At 41.8% G+C, this 15,340-nt stretch overlaps 1 protein-coding gene and 1 long non-coding RNA gene across 2 annotated transcripts in view; one reads left to right on the top strand and one right to left on the bottom strand.

The window, feature by feature from the left end:
- Positions 1 to 15,340, bottom strand: part of BCL2 (BCL2 apoptosis regulator) — a 94,094-nt gene that overhangs the window by 13,812 nt on the left and 64,942 nt on the right. The gene's annotated exons all lie outside the window — the stretch shown is intronic.
- LOC110364145 (uncharacterized) lies at positions 5,136 to 13,453 on the top strand. Its single transcript, XR_010470318.1, has 3 exons — positions 5,136 to 5,213; positions 9,499 to 9,594; positions 12,142 to 13,453. It is a non-coding gene; the product is annotated as an uncharacterized LOC110364145 (long non-coding RNA).

Here is a 15,340-nt window from a genome sequence, read left to right as displayed (position 1 = left end):
TCTGTCTCTCTTTAGGTGACGACCTGTGCCCATCTTGATGCTCTTTTCATTGGAGCTCTGCCATTACTGTCAAACTGCTTCTTCACCCCCTGATCTTCCATCACTAATGTCTGCTGCTCCTATCCCTGAGCTCTGCATCAACAGGGGCTTCCTGCCACAGGGGTAGCTCTCAGCTGGCAATTTATGGCTGAAATCTAATGTATAAGTGACATAAGCCACCCAGGAGCTGCCTGCAGAACCTCCTATAATTAACTGTTGCTGCTATAAGTTTAGACAAACCCAGGAAATCACATGCAAAATTCTGTCTGATTTGCTATCTAATCTCCTTCTATCTAGGTTCTTATACCACACACATTGCTGAGGTATCTCAGCATCTCAGTGCCTCGATGCAATTCAGTTAAACCCTTTCCAAGCCAGCAGTCTAAACTGCAGTCCTAACACTTCTCCTACACACAGCCAACTGTTTTGCTGTGAGAAAACTGTGAAGAAGCTTCTTCAAAGACTCCCTGAACATACCAGCCTCTCTTGTCGTCTTTTCCCAGATAATGTAAGGTTGGGAACCTTGCCAAACATCACGCTAAACCGAAAGAGATGTTCAAACTGCAGCGAGTACAGGAGCCAAGGGGTACACAAGCCTGCCAGAATGTTATTGTAGTGTTCTCAAGAAGCTCACAGCATTAAGACTTCATTTTGTTGTGTGCCTGTCTGTCTGTCTGTCTGTCTAGGAGATGCTTCACTGGAGGCCAGAAAGTCATTGCTTCCTCAATATTAAACACAAGCGTCTCAGCCAACTACAAATCATTTGTTAGCTTCAAACTTTCGAGTCACTTTTTCTTTTAAGATTGGAGATGTTTGATCCTGTGGTTGCTGTTGCTTGAAACAGGACTTCTGCTTTCAAGAGGATTTTAGATATACCCTTTTCTGATGATCGAAGCAAGAACACAGGAAGGGACCAGCAGTCAAAAATGTGATGAAAGGAAGCTGTATTATTTCTGGATAAGAAATACTAGATATGGGTTTGATTTATTTAAGCCCTAGTAAGGGAAGAGAAAAGTTCAGAACTTATCTACACTTTAACAGTAAAGAAGCAATCCTCCCCCCAGGAGGAACCATTTGCACTGATATCAAAGTGTATTCTGACTCATTAACTGAAATACGTTGTACTGGTGGAAAACAGTTATATCAGCAAGATTTTGGCTACACAAGGGTTTACACCAGCATAATTTATAGCCATGAAAAAAGCCAGATGCGTAACTAACATGGGCATACAGTAGAGTGCAAACGAGGGATGAAACATGGGGGAAAATTTGCAGGCCAATATTTTGGGCTATGTGTTTGATTTTTACAGATTTGTGTTTAAAAGTTCCTGTAAGTCTATAATAAGAGCAGTTAAAATTAAAAAAACAAATAAACAAACCAAACCAACCCCCAAACCAAACCCAAACAATCTAGAGCAACACAAGCAACAAGAAACGAAAAGAAAACCAAAACCAAAGCCTCTTTTTTCTTTTCTTTTTTTTTCTCTTTTTTTTTTTTTTTTGGCTTTTATTCCCATAGCTTTAGCCATAAAGCTGGGGAGGGAAAGGAAGAAGATGAAGTGAGCCTGTGATCACGGCATTAAGTTGATTTGACTATTAGAAATTTTTAATTTAAATGTTCCCCACGGGGTTTCTGGTATTTATTTCCCTATTTATTTCTTGAGCCTATTTAATACTTTGACCTGAAGGAAGAAGACTTTGCACAAGCACGAGGATTAAAGGTCCAAATTAGTTAAAGATGAAACAAATCTATTGATTCATTAAAGCCCAGTGTTCTCAGTGTCACCAGCAATACTATCATACATTAAACTGTTAATATGCTTGAAGTGCAGAAAAAGGAAATTTTCAGCATAAGTTACAGATGGCTTTTGGCTGGGAAAAATACACTGCTCCTTTTTATCCTTTTTGCCTAATGTTTTCTGTCCCACCCAAACAGTATGTATGTACGTAACGACCATGGGATGGTTAGTGAGTCTCTTCTAATGCCTGCCTGACCCTGTACATTGGTTTTAATCTAATTTTGTCATCTTTGTCCACTCCCAAATTGTACCTCTTAACTTGCACCCCTTTCACTCCTTGGGGTTTTTTGCATGCTTTGTTCATGTACTCACTTTCCTTCTTATGTGTGTGTCCTGGTTTTGCTAAAAACAAGTTTCTCTTTTAGTGAATTTGCCTGTCAGCTAAAGCCTTCATATTAGCTGCATTTTCCTGGAGAACCAGATACATGTTTTGGTAAACATAGCAATGGAATGCAAACTTATTGATAAGCACAGAGGGACATCTCGCGAGAGGGGCGATGAGAAACAAGAGACCAAGAAACTGACCAACTGTGTATAACATTCCATTCACGTGAATACTTCATATAAAAGTGGGAGATCGCGAGGATCTCGTCCCTTTTTGCTTTTTTGCCCTTTTCCCTCTGCTTATGGCCGACATGAGGAGAGGACCTTGCTAGTCATCCCTGTGAACTGAGGCCTAGTGACAGACTGAATCCAGCTCCGGTTGGCTGTAGAGTCCAATCCAGGACTTTGGGTGCCGGCTCTGCAGTTGCTGAGACTTTCAAGATTGGTTTTGTATATTTTGTATTATTTTCTCTGTTCTTATTAGTAGCATTAGTAAAACATCTTTAATTTTTTCCAACTCTCTTCACTCTGTGCTTCTTTTCCTCCCAATCGCCTCTCCTTAGTGGAAAGGGGGGAGAGGGAGGGGGAAGAGAGGGAGGGGGAGAGGAGGTTAACAGTACATCTGCCAGGGTTTTATTGTCACCCCGCAATCTTAACCCTCGACAGTGTGTCTCTCCAGCTACTCCTTGTGGAATTCCTTCTTTCTATGGCTGTGTAACCTTCTTTCATTCATCACCTCTTTTTTTACAACTCATTTTCATGCATCCAGTACTACCTTGCACACTTGCCACAAAGCATTTGTACGTACACAAGTTACGCCTTTTCTTGCCAATATATTGCTTATTCCTGTCTATAGAGTTGAAGTTAGCAGAGACAAATACATGACTGTCATCATGACAGCTAATTGAGCCCGAGTGGTGGTCCCAGCAGGTTTTAAAGCCAGCTGGCTGCCACAATGCTGAGTGCAGCCTAGGTGGATGCAATTGCCAAGTCACCGTGGGCGTCATGCCAAGGGGACTCCTCGAGGTTGTATTGCGACACGGTGGTGGCTTGCAGTGAAGACAGCCCTGCCAAGTCCTCGCTGAGACTCCAATACCCAGTTTGTGTCTCAAATAAACCTAAGCTGAGGTGGTGTTCCTCTAGAAGCAAGCAGAGTTGGTTAAGAGTGTTTGAAACAAGGCTTGGTACAAAACCCCCTTGTGTCTGGATTGTTGTGAAGCCACCATGCTCAGAAGGCAAGAGTACCTGGGCACTCTATAGCTGCAGTTCAGCCGTGCTCGGTGAGTCCTGATATGTGGAAGGTGCAGCGTGTCTATGCATTTTATCAGGAATCTGGTAGCTGCTGAGCCATACAAGCTCTCTGAAGGCTTTCACACTCCCAGGAGGAGAGGCAGCTCATAAAGCTGTGTTTAGTACTTCTCCTCTGGCCAATTTTTAAGGGAAGACCCAGAAGGACAGAGATGAAGTTGCTCTTTGTTGAATTTCTCAGATACTAAAACACATACTTATGTCACAGTTTATAAAGAAAACAAAATAGCATCACCTCAAAGAGATGAAAGTCAGACCCATGAACACAGGAGCTGCTGTACTGAATTAGCCTTGTAGTCCACCTGAAATTCACTGAGTCAACTACAATCAGTCTGTGATTAATACCCACGTTAAAACTAGTTTCTCCCTTTTGTGTGTCAATTTTTCAAGATTTTTTTGCTTCAGGTGTCAAGAGATCTTTCTTCTTATCTGTGTGCCTCCTGATCTATTTGGTCAAGCATAGGGGAGTAGCCAAAGTCACTACCGTTTTCTTAGCAGTTCTTTTGAGTTCAACATTGGTCACTCCACTTCCTTTTCTTAAGCTGGATATTAGCAACAATGACCTGCTAATTTCCAAAAGTTGCTAAAATGCTTTGGAATTTCTAGTTTAGCATTTATTTATCTGTTTTCAGAGATTCAGTTCCATAGTCCTTCCCACTTGAAGTTCAGCTAAATAACATTCAAGTTATCGTTCTATACAGCGGTATTTCCTCTGCCTCAGTGGCCCAGTTTTACTATACCGAACAGTTTATAGGTAGATAATGATGCTGTTGCACTACATTTCCCTACCGCCCCTTATTACTGAAATCATCCTCCATAGCAAAATACTCCGATTGTTCTTTTGCTTATAAGCTTGTTAAGTTTGTCTAAATACTTAGGCTTATTAAACTCCTTCTTCTGATACCTTCCCAGTTTTACTGGATTCCCTTTCATGCATTTACTAAAATTACGACTCTCCGATGGTCGTAATTGGCATCGTGTTCTCTGAATTCACAAGACACTGCCACATATACAGATGTCTTTAATAGACATATCTGACTAATATGTTCCCCAGGTCCCCATAACTTCTGGCTTATTTGCAAGACCTACTTCTGTTCTGGTCCTCTCCATTTTCTAGGCTCTCCTTTCCCCAGAGGGTTTCCTCATTCTCAAGCAAACTAAAACGCCTTCTTGCACAGTCTTTTCTGGCCACACTTAGAACTGGCATAGATCTCACTGCATCATCAGGCTTGCGTATGAAACTGGGAACAACTGAGTCAAAGCCATTAGCCTTTTCTTGGACCCTGAGTTTTCTACCTAGCCAACTGGTGTTATTTCCCAGACCATCTCTCTCACTTACTGGTAAGAAAAACTCATCCGGTGTCTCATGATATCCATTGTTTTGGCTGAAATTAAGAAGCTTGCCTAGTTAGTGTTCCTTGTGACCATGCTCCCGGGGTGACCAGGGCCGTTAGTCTCACCAGTCTCATTCTGACTGGTGGCAAAAAGTTGCAAAGACTCACATCTTCTGCCAGAAAAGGGTGATCTGACCTTCTGCTCTGTAGCCAAGCTTCTCTTCCATCAGGAGACTGGCTTCTTAAAACAAAGCATTGGCTAGCTTGTGCCTAAGAGACACCCTTCCTCCCCCCGAGATGACCTTTCAGTTTCTGAGATTCCCCAATTTCTCACAGGCATTTGCAGGATTTCAGAACACTTGAAAGTAAAGAAGCAGAAACTTTGCAAGATCAAGGGTCCTTAAGAGAAGGTAAGATATTTTAACCAGTTCCCAAGTCAAAAAAAGAGTTACTATCTTCTTATCTACTTGCTTAAGTTTTAATGAAATGGTGGGCTTTTGGTTGGGCAAATAACTGCCAGTGCTGTGTTGCCCAAGGGAGTTCTTCCTGATTCTCACTATCATGTATCCCATTTCCCTAAATCTTAAAAAAAACCAACCAAACTTTAAAGTTAGATTTCTAAACACATGAGTAGGTGTCTAAATGAACAGACTGAGTTTCACAGTGGAGACCTCCTGTCTTGGTTGTCTGAAGTTAGGTAGATGCCAAGCATTGAGAGTCATGGACCAAGTAATACATTACAAAGTATTGGGTGGGGACAGGGGAAGTTAAATTCCTGATCTCATTTCTAAAATTTTAATATTACGCATTAATAATAATTGCATGGATAATAATTTAATTAAAATTGTTGGGATTTTAAAAATATTGTCTGAAAATTATGTTTGCATTTTATGCACTATTTCTTCGACAGGGATCAGAGTGGAGCAATGAGGCTATAAGCATAGAAAAAACTTTTCGATAGGGAGGACACTGGATAACCACAATAGTAGGTAACCAACCAACCGAATGAGGAACCCATTGAAAAATGAGTGACAGGGAGAGAGAATGTAGGTATGGAGAGTGAGCACTCCCAGTCCTCATCATGCAAGAAATACAAAGCTTTCAATTATATGAGGAGTGACAGGAAATTCACAGCAGGTAAGGGGATGTTCTTTTGCACAGGATCCAAAATTAGAACATGTTATTATCTATTTTTTTAAAAATTAGATGATTGCTACAGGATGCTGAGAAGTGAGTTTAGCAAGCTTCAAATAATAATTAAATATTTCTATAGTAAACAAAAGCTGTTAACAGTTATTCCAAACAACAGTAATAGTAGTAGTAGTAGTAGTAGTAGTAGTAGTAATGGAGGTGGAGGTAACTAATAATAATAATAATGCAAGTCTTTTGCTTGAAGGATTAAATCAATCTCTGAATTCTTAGGATTAGCATGAGGTCTTCATGGGAACTACGCAGGACAGGGGAAAAGATGGGAGAGAAAAAAGATATCCTAAATCTGCCTCTTGTGGCATTTCTTCATCTGAAACAAGTGGTGCCGAGCACAGGCACAGTCTGTGCTACATGACGATGATTTTAGTGAAGAAGAGCAATTTTTGACATTTATGTATTAGCTGAGCAGAGGAGTTTTGTGTCCTTCGTTGTTTTACAAAGATTTTTTTTCTAAATTTTTTAGCGTTCATCTGACTAAAACAGACTTTGATTGAGACAAACCCAAAATAATGAGACAATCCCCAAAATAAGTTTTGTACAGAATTTTTTTAAAATGAACAACATAATATCTTTAACTTAAGAATAAAATAAAATATGTATTTTAATCTGGAAAACTAATGTGACTATTTAGTATTAAAAAAATTGCTGAAAGTTAAATGCTAGTATTAATTAAAGGTTAAGAAAAGCAGTTCAAGATGGATTTTTAAAATGGGCAAATTCTTTAGTCTTCTAAGGAATATTTTCATAAAATATATAATGAAAACTAAAAAGTAAACAGAATAAAAATTTGGTTTTGCCCACCTGCTTTATTCAAATGGAAGGAATAGTAATTAAACATACAATGACAGCAACATAAAGGGAAGAGGCTGTATTTAAAAAAAAAGACAGCCATGTTCCTTATTTAACAAAAAAAAAGCTAAACAACCTGCTGATGATACAGAATTTAAATGTGTGCCAGGCTATACAATGCCACTGTTCATGTACGGCTTCCTCTGCCCCTTTGTTCAGCTACCAATGGCTGTGATGGTTAGTTGTGTTTTTTTAATTTGATTAATTACATTTGGGGAGCAGGCTCTCCCATGCTGCTCTGAGGACCATCCTTTGCCACCCAGAGAGGTGTCCCTGCACCACACGAGTCTGTGGTGGATGCTGGAAGAGGCCAAAGAGGCACGGCTGATGGTGCTGGGGCAGATAAAGTCTCCACCGAGCCTCAGATGGGCAGCTGGATCCTGTTGGCTGGATCCAGGGGCAGAGGGGCAGCCTGAGCGCAGGTGTCCTCATGGAGGACCAGCTGCAGGAGCAGGGCCCCAGACCATCTCCCTGCATGTGATGGTGCTGCAGAAGACAACGAAGCTGCGTTGGAGTCTGCAAGGCTGTGTCGGTCTTTGCTTCTTCTCTACTCTCCCTAGAGGACTCCTCAGTTTATTTTTATTTTTCAACCTTCCTTGAATCTCTTTCATTTCCTCCTCTCCTTAATTATACATCTCTATATTATCTATCTTTAGATAGAAATACATGAATATTTTTAATGACATCAAATCTTTTAAAATTGCATTCACAGAAGAGAATACAGCATTTATGCCTGTAGCGTGTATGCCACGGGTAATGTAGTGGTGTCTTTCTCACGGTCAGCCGTGCTTCCCAAACTCCCCTCCCCCCCGACCTGAGTACTTTCACTCACCTCTTTTCAGACCACTAAGCAACCACTGCCAATCACCCTTCGCACCCCATCCCACCACTTTCGCTCTCAGTCATTTGCCCACTGCCATGACTCTGTCAGGATGCACCTCACCAAACCATTGCAGACGCCCACCCTTTCTTACTCACCTCCTGAACCCTTTCATGCGGGCAGAGATATTCAACAGTAGCTCAGCTAGAGCTGTCGGTACTGTGGTAAATGCTGAAAATTCAAAGCAGGAGAGAAAGAGATAGGAGGTAACTGAGTGATACGGGAACTAGGTGGGAAATTCCTTACTCAGAAGATTCAGGAGGTATGAGTGTCTCGGAGGGATCGGGGAGTGCAGGAAACTCATCTGCCTGAAGCACTTCTGCAATGCAACAACTACACCCAGAGGCAGGTCCCCTTAGGTTCAGTAAATACAATGATCAAGAGAGAGCAAGAAAATGTTCCAGAAGGTGATTCAGAGAAGCAGCAGCTACTTGGGCATAGCAACATGGCTATCCCTAAGCTGCCCTCTGGAGAAACTCCTCTTCCCCTCTGTTGAGTGTGTAGGGAAAGTCCCTGCCTCCATACCCGAGCGAGAATGCCTCACTAATCTATCTCCGTGCATCATCTGTGGATGGTGGTAATGAAGAGCTTGACTGGGGCATGTGGAGGAGTGTTCCTGGAAGGTGAGTGCTAGAGCAGCTGTGGAGGATCGCCCGCAGCAGGAAATTATGAGTGGCTCTGCACATGCACAGGGCTGGAAAGTCCCACACAAAGAGGTCGTCCATGCTTGCTCAGATCAAGGATAGATACTCTTCTCTCGGTTACTCTTGTAGAAAGGGTTATGGTATTTCCCTTTGGGAACTGTGTATCGTGGGAAGCCAATTTTAGCTGTGTTTATCTTAAGTGGTTTTATATTCCTGCATTAGTTTGCTGCTGTAAAAGAAAGACTGCCATTTGCATATCTCCTCAGGTTTTGAGTGGACAATGATAACAGGAAGAAATTTCTCAACTACTCTTCAACCTGAACATTGCTTGTCTTTTCTTTCAGCCTTCTGTTGAATGAAATATCACTTCAAGCTAAGGGAGGCACTATTTGACAGAACAATAGATATCAAGTTACAGAGTAACAGAAAGGCGCTATACTCGGATCTATTATCTTACTTAAGTATTATGCACAATCCAAACATGCTTTTCTCTGGAAATAAGTATAACTGTTCAGCATTGGTGACAGATGCCTATGTATTAGTATATTATATACATGTATATATTTATAAATATGCATATGGTGAATAGATTGAACAACTAAGGGAGAAAACAAGACCCATCTAAAGAAGTTTAGTATTCTGTTACTGTTCTCCTAGCTAATGACTGTCCTCTAAAATGGTCTCGTTCATGAGCAGCATCCTCCATCAAGTGGTTACAGATGCAATATATCCATTTTAGACATTGCAAAGGCTGAGCGCCAGAGCTTGCACTTCCCTTAAGCACCTGTTTCATCCACAGCTTTGAGGTCAGCAGAAAGTATTGCCCTGTTTCCATTTGACTTTGGTCAGGTTCTCAATGTGCTAAATGCAATTTTTTTCCACAGTTCAGAGGAGAATCTCCCATCTGCAAAAAGGACCTCAGAGCTAAGCTTGTTGTGTTGCCTGGGGTATGAGGGTAGTATCTGCACAGAGACCAGGCAGACCTGGCAAGAGAATGGTCCGGACCACGGGCTGGGGTTTTCAGTTACAAGGTTCACTTAACCCAAAAAGCCTGCTGCTGCAGAAGGCCACAGATGTTTCATTACTCTTCCTTGGTTCTTCCTGTCCTTACAGAGACACCGCGCATCCTACGGGTTTATTTGAGCTTTCTGTTCAAGACGGTGACTTGACCCCAGACCACTGAAGAGCCGATCTCATCCCACACAGCAGGTGCTTGTGTGAGATCTTACAGTTCTTGTCCTTCACAAATACTTCTTAGCCCCGTCAGCTGCCAATTAAATCTCCTTATTGTGATACAAAGAATGATAGCAGCATTTTCTATGCCCAAACGTTCCCTAGACTGGTAACATGCTCAGTATATATTAAGAATATAAGTGCGCTCAGTCCATTCACAACACACAATAAGTGCACAATTCAATTAACTAATGCAATTCATATTTCATTAGGACAGAAGCTGCTTGTGACCTTAAACGGACAACAATTTCATGACAGCATCGCAGAATTTTAATTAGATAGGAAAATAACAAAGACAAATGAAACAGAGGGAAAACGCGCTGCCTGGCAGAATTGTTCCAAAGAACTTAAAACAAAAGATGCAGTTGTGCTGGCATGTCCTTCTCCTCCTTCCCCCTTCCTAATGATGCAGAGAACAAAACATTACTGGCTTTTTTGCCTCTGGTTAACCATTTGTAGACAAAGCTATGTCAGCATTTATGGTATGCACCTGCTATGGTACCTAAAATCACAGGAAAGAGAAGCATAAGGGCCCGGTTTACCTCTTGCTTATGGGTATCTAAGCGAAGAGCAGCTCCTGTAAGAAGAATAATTTTTATACCAATTTTTCAAATTTGTTTCAAAGGTCCAAATATTGGATCCTATAATAATTTGTGAAGTGGTAAACCAGCAGCAACAACAGATATGATTAATAAAGTCAATTGTTAGTATGATTAGTACAAAATAACACACAAAATCACAGTATCTAAAGGACTGATTAAAGTAGAGAGGGATTCCAATGTTAAGCTGCGATTGCTGTAATATTTCTTTTTGTGATACTCTTAAGAAAATGAGAAGAGATTAATAAGGTTAGTTATTAAGGTCCTGTAGTAATTTCATCCTTAATCCAAAGTATTACCATGTATGCTGACCTCTATGTGAAAAAAATGGCTCCCTACAGTCTGTAATTCAGTTTCATTATTTTACTATATAGTGTCAAAACTATGTCTTCTATTACAGAAACATAAAAGGATAAGATCCTGTAGTTTTAAATAGTACATTTAAAGAGACAGCAAAAGGATGAAACTACCAGATCAGAGTTCACAGTCCGCAAAACGTGTTCCCTTCCCCCTGACCCCTCTCTCAGACTATGAGTTTTGTTTTGAAGATAAAATCAGTAAATACGTTTCGTACAAAGCTGGCCAGATTTTGTATTAAAGGCAAGATACAGCGTAGGAAGCAATTGGATGTGTAGCAAGATGTGTCTGTTTAATCAGGATATTTGTTGATCTGGGTCAGTAACAGGATGGTTATTTGTCCCTGGCCAGTGGGTGGCAATGGCAGCAAATGGCTTATAGTAGACAAGGATTGATTTTGATAAACATGTCCAGATGGGTATGATTTAAATCAGTAAATATATTGCTTTGTATAAAGAGATATTTTTACATTAATTTTAAACAAGTGTTTACATCTAGCAGTCACTAGATGCTACATATACACTTAAAATAATATTTTAACTAGTATGATCAGTAAAGAAAAAGGAAAATAGCTTTGCCTTCTTCGATCTTAACGCCTCTGATGTTTTTCTTCTTTATGAGGTATTAGATCAAAGCCCTGTTGTCTGTATATTAATATTATTTAGTAGTGCTTTTCTCAAACTTAATATGAACTGAAGTTAATTTTACTGGAACAGATGAAGTTACTTTATTGGCAGTATTGTCAAATAACTTTTGTAATGCAATGAAAGCATCAAAACAGTTCAGCTGCTAAACAGAGAGATCATAAAAAGGGAGTTTCCAGAACTCACTGATATTAGCTACTCACCCATACATTCCCTTCCTCTCAAGTTTCAAGATGAGATTATTATAAAAAAAGGCTGATATGTCAAAAAAAAAGAAAAAAAAAAAAAAAGAAAAAAAAGAAAGAAACTGTCTGAACAAATCTGCAAATAAACCAACTTGGGGGAATTCCCATGTCTGTGTTTGACCTCCACGATCAAAATAAGGCATCTTCACCCCGATAAGAGATTCTGCTAATTTTTTAGCACTGAACTCTTCCCCTGATCGGGCTCACGCTTCAGGAAGGCTGTGCTGTAACTGTGGTCGGCCCAGCCTGTGCCAGCCCCCCGGCAGCTCAGAGAGGTGACAGATGGGGGACGGGCAGTGCTGTGGGGACCAGGGTGGTGGCCGCCGCTGGTCACGGTGGCAGCGTCTCACCTGGCCCCCGAGCACCGTGCTGAGTCCCCGCACCACGGAGGAGCCGGGCCCAGGCTATTTATTTGTAATGAGGACCGTCATGCAGCCAAATTGCTCTGTACGGCTTCCTTTTTATTTTTTTTTCCTGTTAAGTTTTTGGCTTGGTTGATGGAGGACGGGGAGGAAATGCATCCCAGCAAAACTGCCTCTCTTCGGACTTGCAGGGGCCTCATTCCAATCTGCTCACTAGCCTTGGCCTTACCATGTTAGACATAATGTGTTGTGATTTTTTTTTTTTCTACACTTAAATTTAAAAATTTGATGCCAGATATCTTTCTTTCTCTTACAGTACTGGAAAACTGGAGTCACTCTGCAGCTGTGCTGGGACCTGCTCTGCACAGCCAGTGATGCCACTGACGGCTTTTAGATAGAAGGAAACGGAGGCTAACGAGCAAAGAAAATTTCTTGCTCCGCATTGTTTTTGGAGACTATTTCTGGCAGACAGGAAGGACTCGTAAAATCACCATCAAACTTATTTTAGCTAATTCCATACGTGAGTCGAAGTATTCCAGAGGTGTGCATCAAGCCTCGGAGACCTGATGGCAAATTTTGTTCCCTGATTAGACACAGAAATAAAAGTATGACACTCTAGGGGCTGCCTGGAAGTGCTTTCCTACAAACAGTGGGGAAAACAGCTTTCAGATGATACACAAGAATATTTACGGGAGTGGGTCCAAATATTGTATTCTAAAATGAATACTTTGATAATCATAACAATGTGCTTTGAAAAGTATCACTTTAAAAGGTCAGCTATACCACCCTCTGACTGCACATTGAAAGCATAGCGGATACATTGAGTCATACATATTGTTCATTGTCATTTGCATTTGGTGAAATCCCTGCATTTTACCCAATTTAGTAAGCCAGCACCGCCTTGGGCTCCCTTGGCAATACTCACCTCTAAATGCAGTTACTGTTTGTTGTGCTAAAACAGCATCTCATCCCATCCCACACCACTAAATCACTCTTCGGGCTTTTGATCAATGTTTTCAAGCCTGTGAGTCATTTTGCATTAACGGAAAGAGAGGGAGCGGCACACTACAGCAATGCGGGTATTTTGAGATTCACATCTGAGATACTTTTGTGTGTGTTGTTCTGAACAAAATGACCATCTGTATCGGTTTGCAGACAGCCACTGGTGCATCGCAAGACCTGACTTCGTATTTGTGTGGATAAAGACCGGCTTAATTCAACAAACACCATGTAGCATCATCAGGCTACGTGTCATAAAAAGGCCTTACAAAAATCAAATACAGTTTTTGCATTCCAGCCTTTATTTTTAAAATCATCCTCGGAATGTGACCTCACGGCCTTTTCCTTATTTTTTGCACATCACCGAGTTAGGGACTGTTCGACTTTCCAATAGTCATGTGAGTGATATTTCCAACCAGAATACAGTGGAAGCTGTCCTCACCCTTCCGGGGGCTACACCTGAAGAGTACGCAAATTTTGTGGGTGTTTAAACCTTCTTTTATTTTCTATGAGCAATGTAAAAATGACTCATTCGTGCTTCAGCTGGAATGTATAGTTTGTAAACACCAGCAGGGAGCAATCATATTTCTAGCTTTGTAAATAAAACCAGTCCAAACTGCGTTGAGCGTTTGCTCCTGTTAGTGATTTGAGTTTTTCGTGGGAAGGGCAGGTCTGGCAGCCACAGCTGCCAGTGGCCGGAAGGGGAACCCAGAGCTGTCCAGCAACTGGAGATGGGGAGGAGGTGGAGGGAAGGAACAGATGCACCTTCCCATGATAGTGCTGACAGAGGCCTTTCAAACCATTTTGAATAGGAAAACAAAATAAAATAAAATCCCCCTCACAGAGATGCACAGATAGGGAAAGCAATGTGGAGCCTAATTCAAAAACCACTGAAAGCAAAGGAAGACTCTTGTTGGATGCTCTGGATTGAGCTCTGCTTGGAGGACAGTCAAAACACGTGCCCCTGCCACACACAGACTATTTTAAAAATAGTTGGTTTGCTGCCTGAATAATTTAGCCTGAATTATATAAAAGCATATACATACCTTGCAGAAACTGCTCAGGAGAGAAGTCACCTCAAAGTGCATTTATAAAACCTAACACTTTATTGTGCTCTGGAAACCATAATTTGTAAGGATTCAATGAATACTCTCCTCCCCAAAAGGTAGGCACGTCATTTGCCTTCTCCCTGATACGGACAGAAAGGTCAGCGCTCAGAGGATTTACTTAACACCCCTAACCCAAGCTGCACAAGCACATCAGAAGGAAACTTTGGCACAGGAACCTGCTGACTTGCTGCCTCTCTCCATTGTCTACCAGAAGGAGCACATGGCAGTCCTACTAGGGCAAAATGCCAAGTGCCATCTGCAGATCCTCCCTGTTTTCCTATTTTTGTTGGACTGGGCCACCTGGGCTTCCATTCCCAGCTCTCTCGTGCCCACAGTTGTTTGGCCCTTGACTCCCCAGTACCCACTGAGGCTGCAGCTCTTGAAGCTCTGCTTTGCTCCAACGCTGATGTGCCACGCAAAGTTTCTTTGAGATTCAGCACATCCCTCCAGTGACGCCTGTTCGGAGTTAACCACTGATGAGTAATAGTGTGTAAAAGTCAATTACATTCATATTCATAGTTGCTTGCTACTTTAAATGTTAGCAATGGGGGAACTTGCCCTACAGGAATGAGGAGATGGGGGCAAACTTTTATTAGCCCCACATGAGCTTTTATCTGTTTTAAATGTTGCATTGTCCCAGGGAAAGAAGTGCCATTGTTAACAGCATTGGAGGCAGTCAGCTGCACTCAATTTAAAATTAAAAGGGGAAGGAAAAATAAATGAAAAGCGAAAAAGGGTCTGCCTGATGCACTGCAGTATGGCAGGCTATGGTAACTTGCCCCAGAACAGTTTTATTGAATCCAGCCCTTCAGTACAAAAGAATTTGTTAACCACTTCATGATGTAAAGTCTGCTAAAGACATTACCCTCACTGGCCAGCATGAGGCTGTTCCCACATGCTGTAAGCACTGGGTTCACTCATCAGCACTGAGTCCAGGGTTGCATCTACAAGTCAATCTTATCAAGTCAAGTGCACAAATTGTGTGCCTCTGGTTCTCCCTCAGGCCCATGCTACATCCCTACCCAAGGTAACGCTGCTGAAGTCAGGACTGGCAGAGCTCAGCTCAGGCAAAGGCACAGGCTGGGAATGCTAAGTGCAAAGCTGGTGTTTAAAACCAGCTGGTGTTGGGGCTCTTGTGGGCTGAGCTTCTCCTGCCTCTGCACAAGCACAAGCGGCGGTACAAGAGACCCCTTCTCCTGCCTTGCCCAGCACATCGCCTGTGACACATGTGCAGTGCAGGGATGGCACAGAAACCACTCTGTGACTGTCTGCACCAGCCCGATCCGGCATGCCTGGGGACACCTACCCTTGGGGTGGTGCAGGATCCTCTCCAATAAAGTTATCCCAGTGGGAAAAATAGCAGAAGCAGACGTCTTCTGCATGAAAAATAAAACTGCGCAAACGTAA

Source organism: Columba livia, chromosome 2 (assembly GCF_036013475.1).
Source record: "Columba livia isolate bColLiv1 breed racing homer chromosome 2, bColLiv1.pat.W.v2, whole genome shotgun sequence".
Lineage (NCBI taxonomy): Eukaryota > Metazoa > Chordata > Aves > Columbiformes > Columbidae > Columba > Columba livia.
The sequence above is the reverse complement of the archived record's forward strand: the minus strand, read 5'-3'. Positions and strand labels throughout refer to the sequence as shown.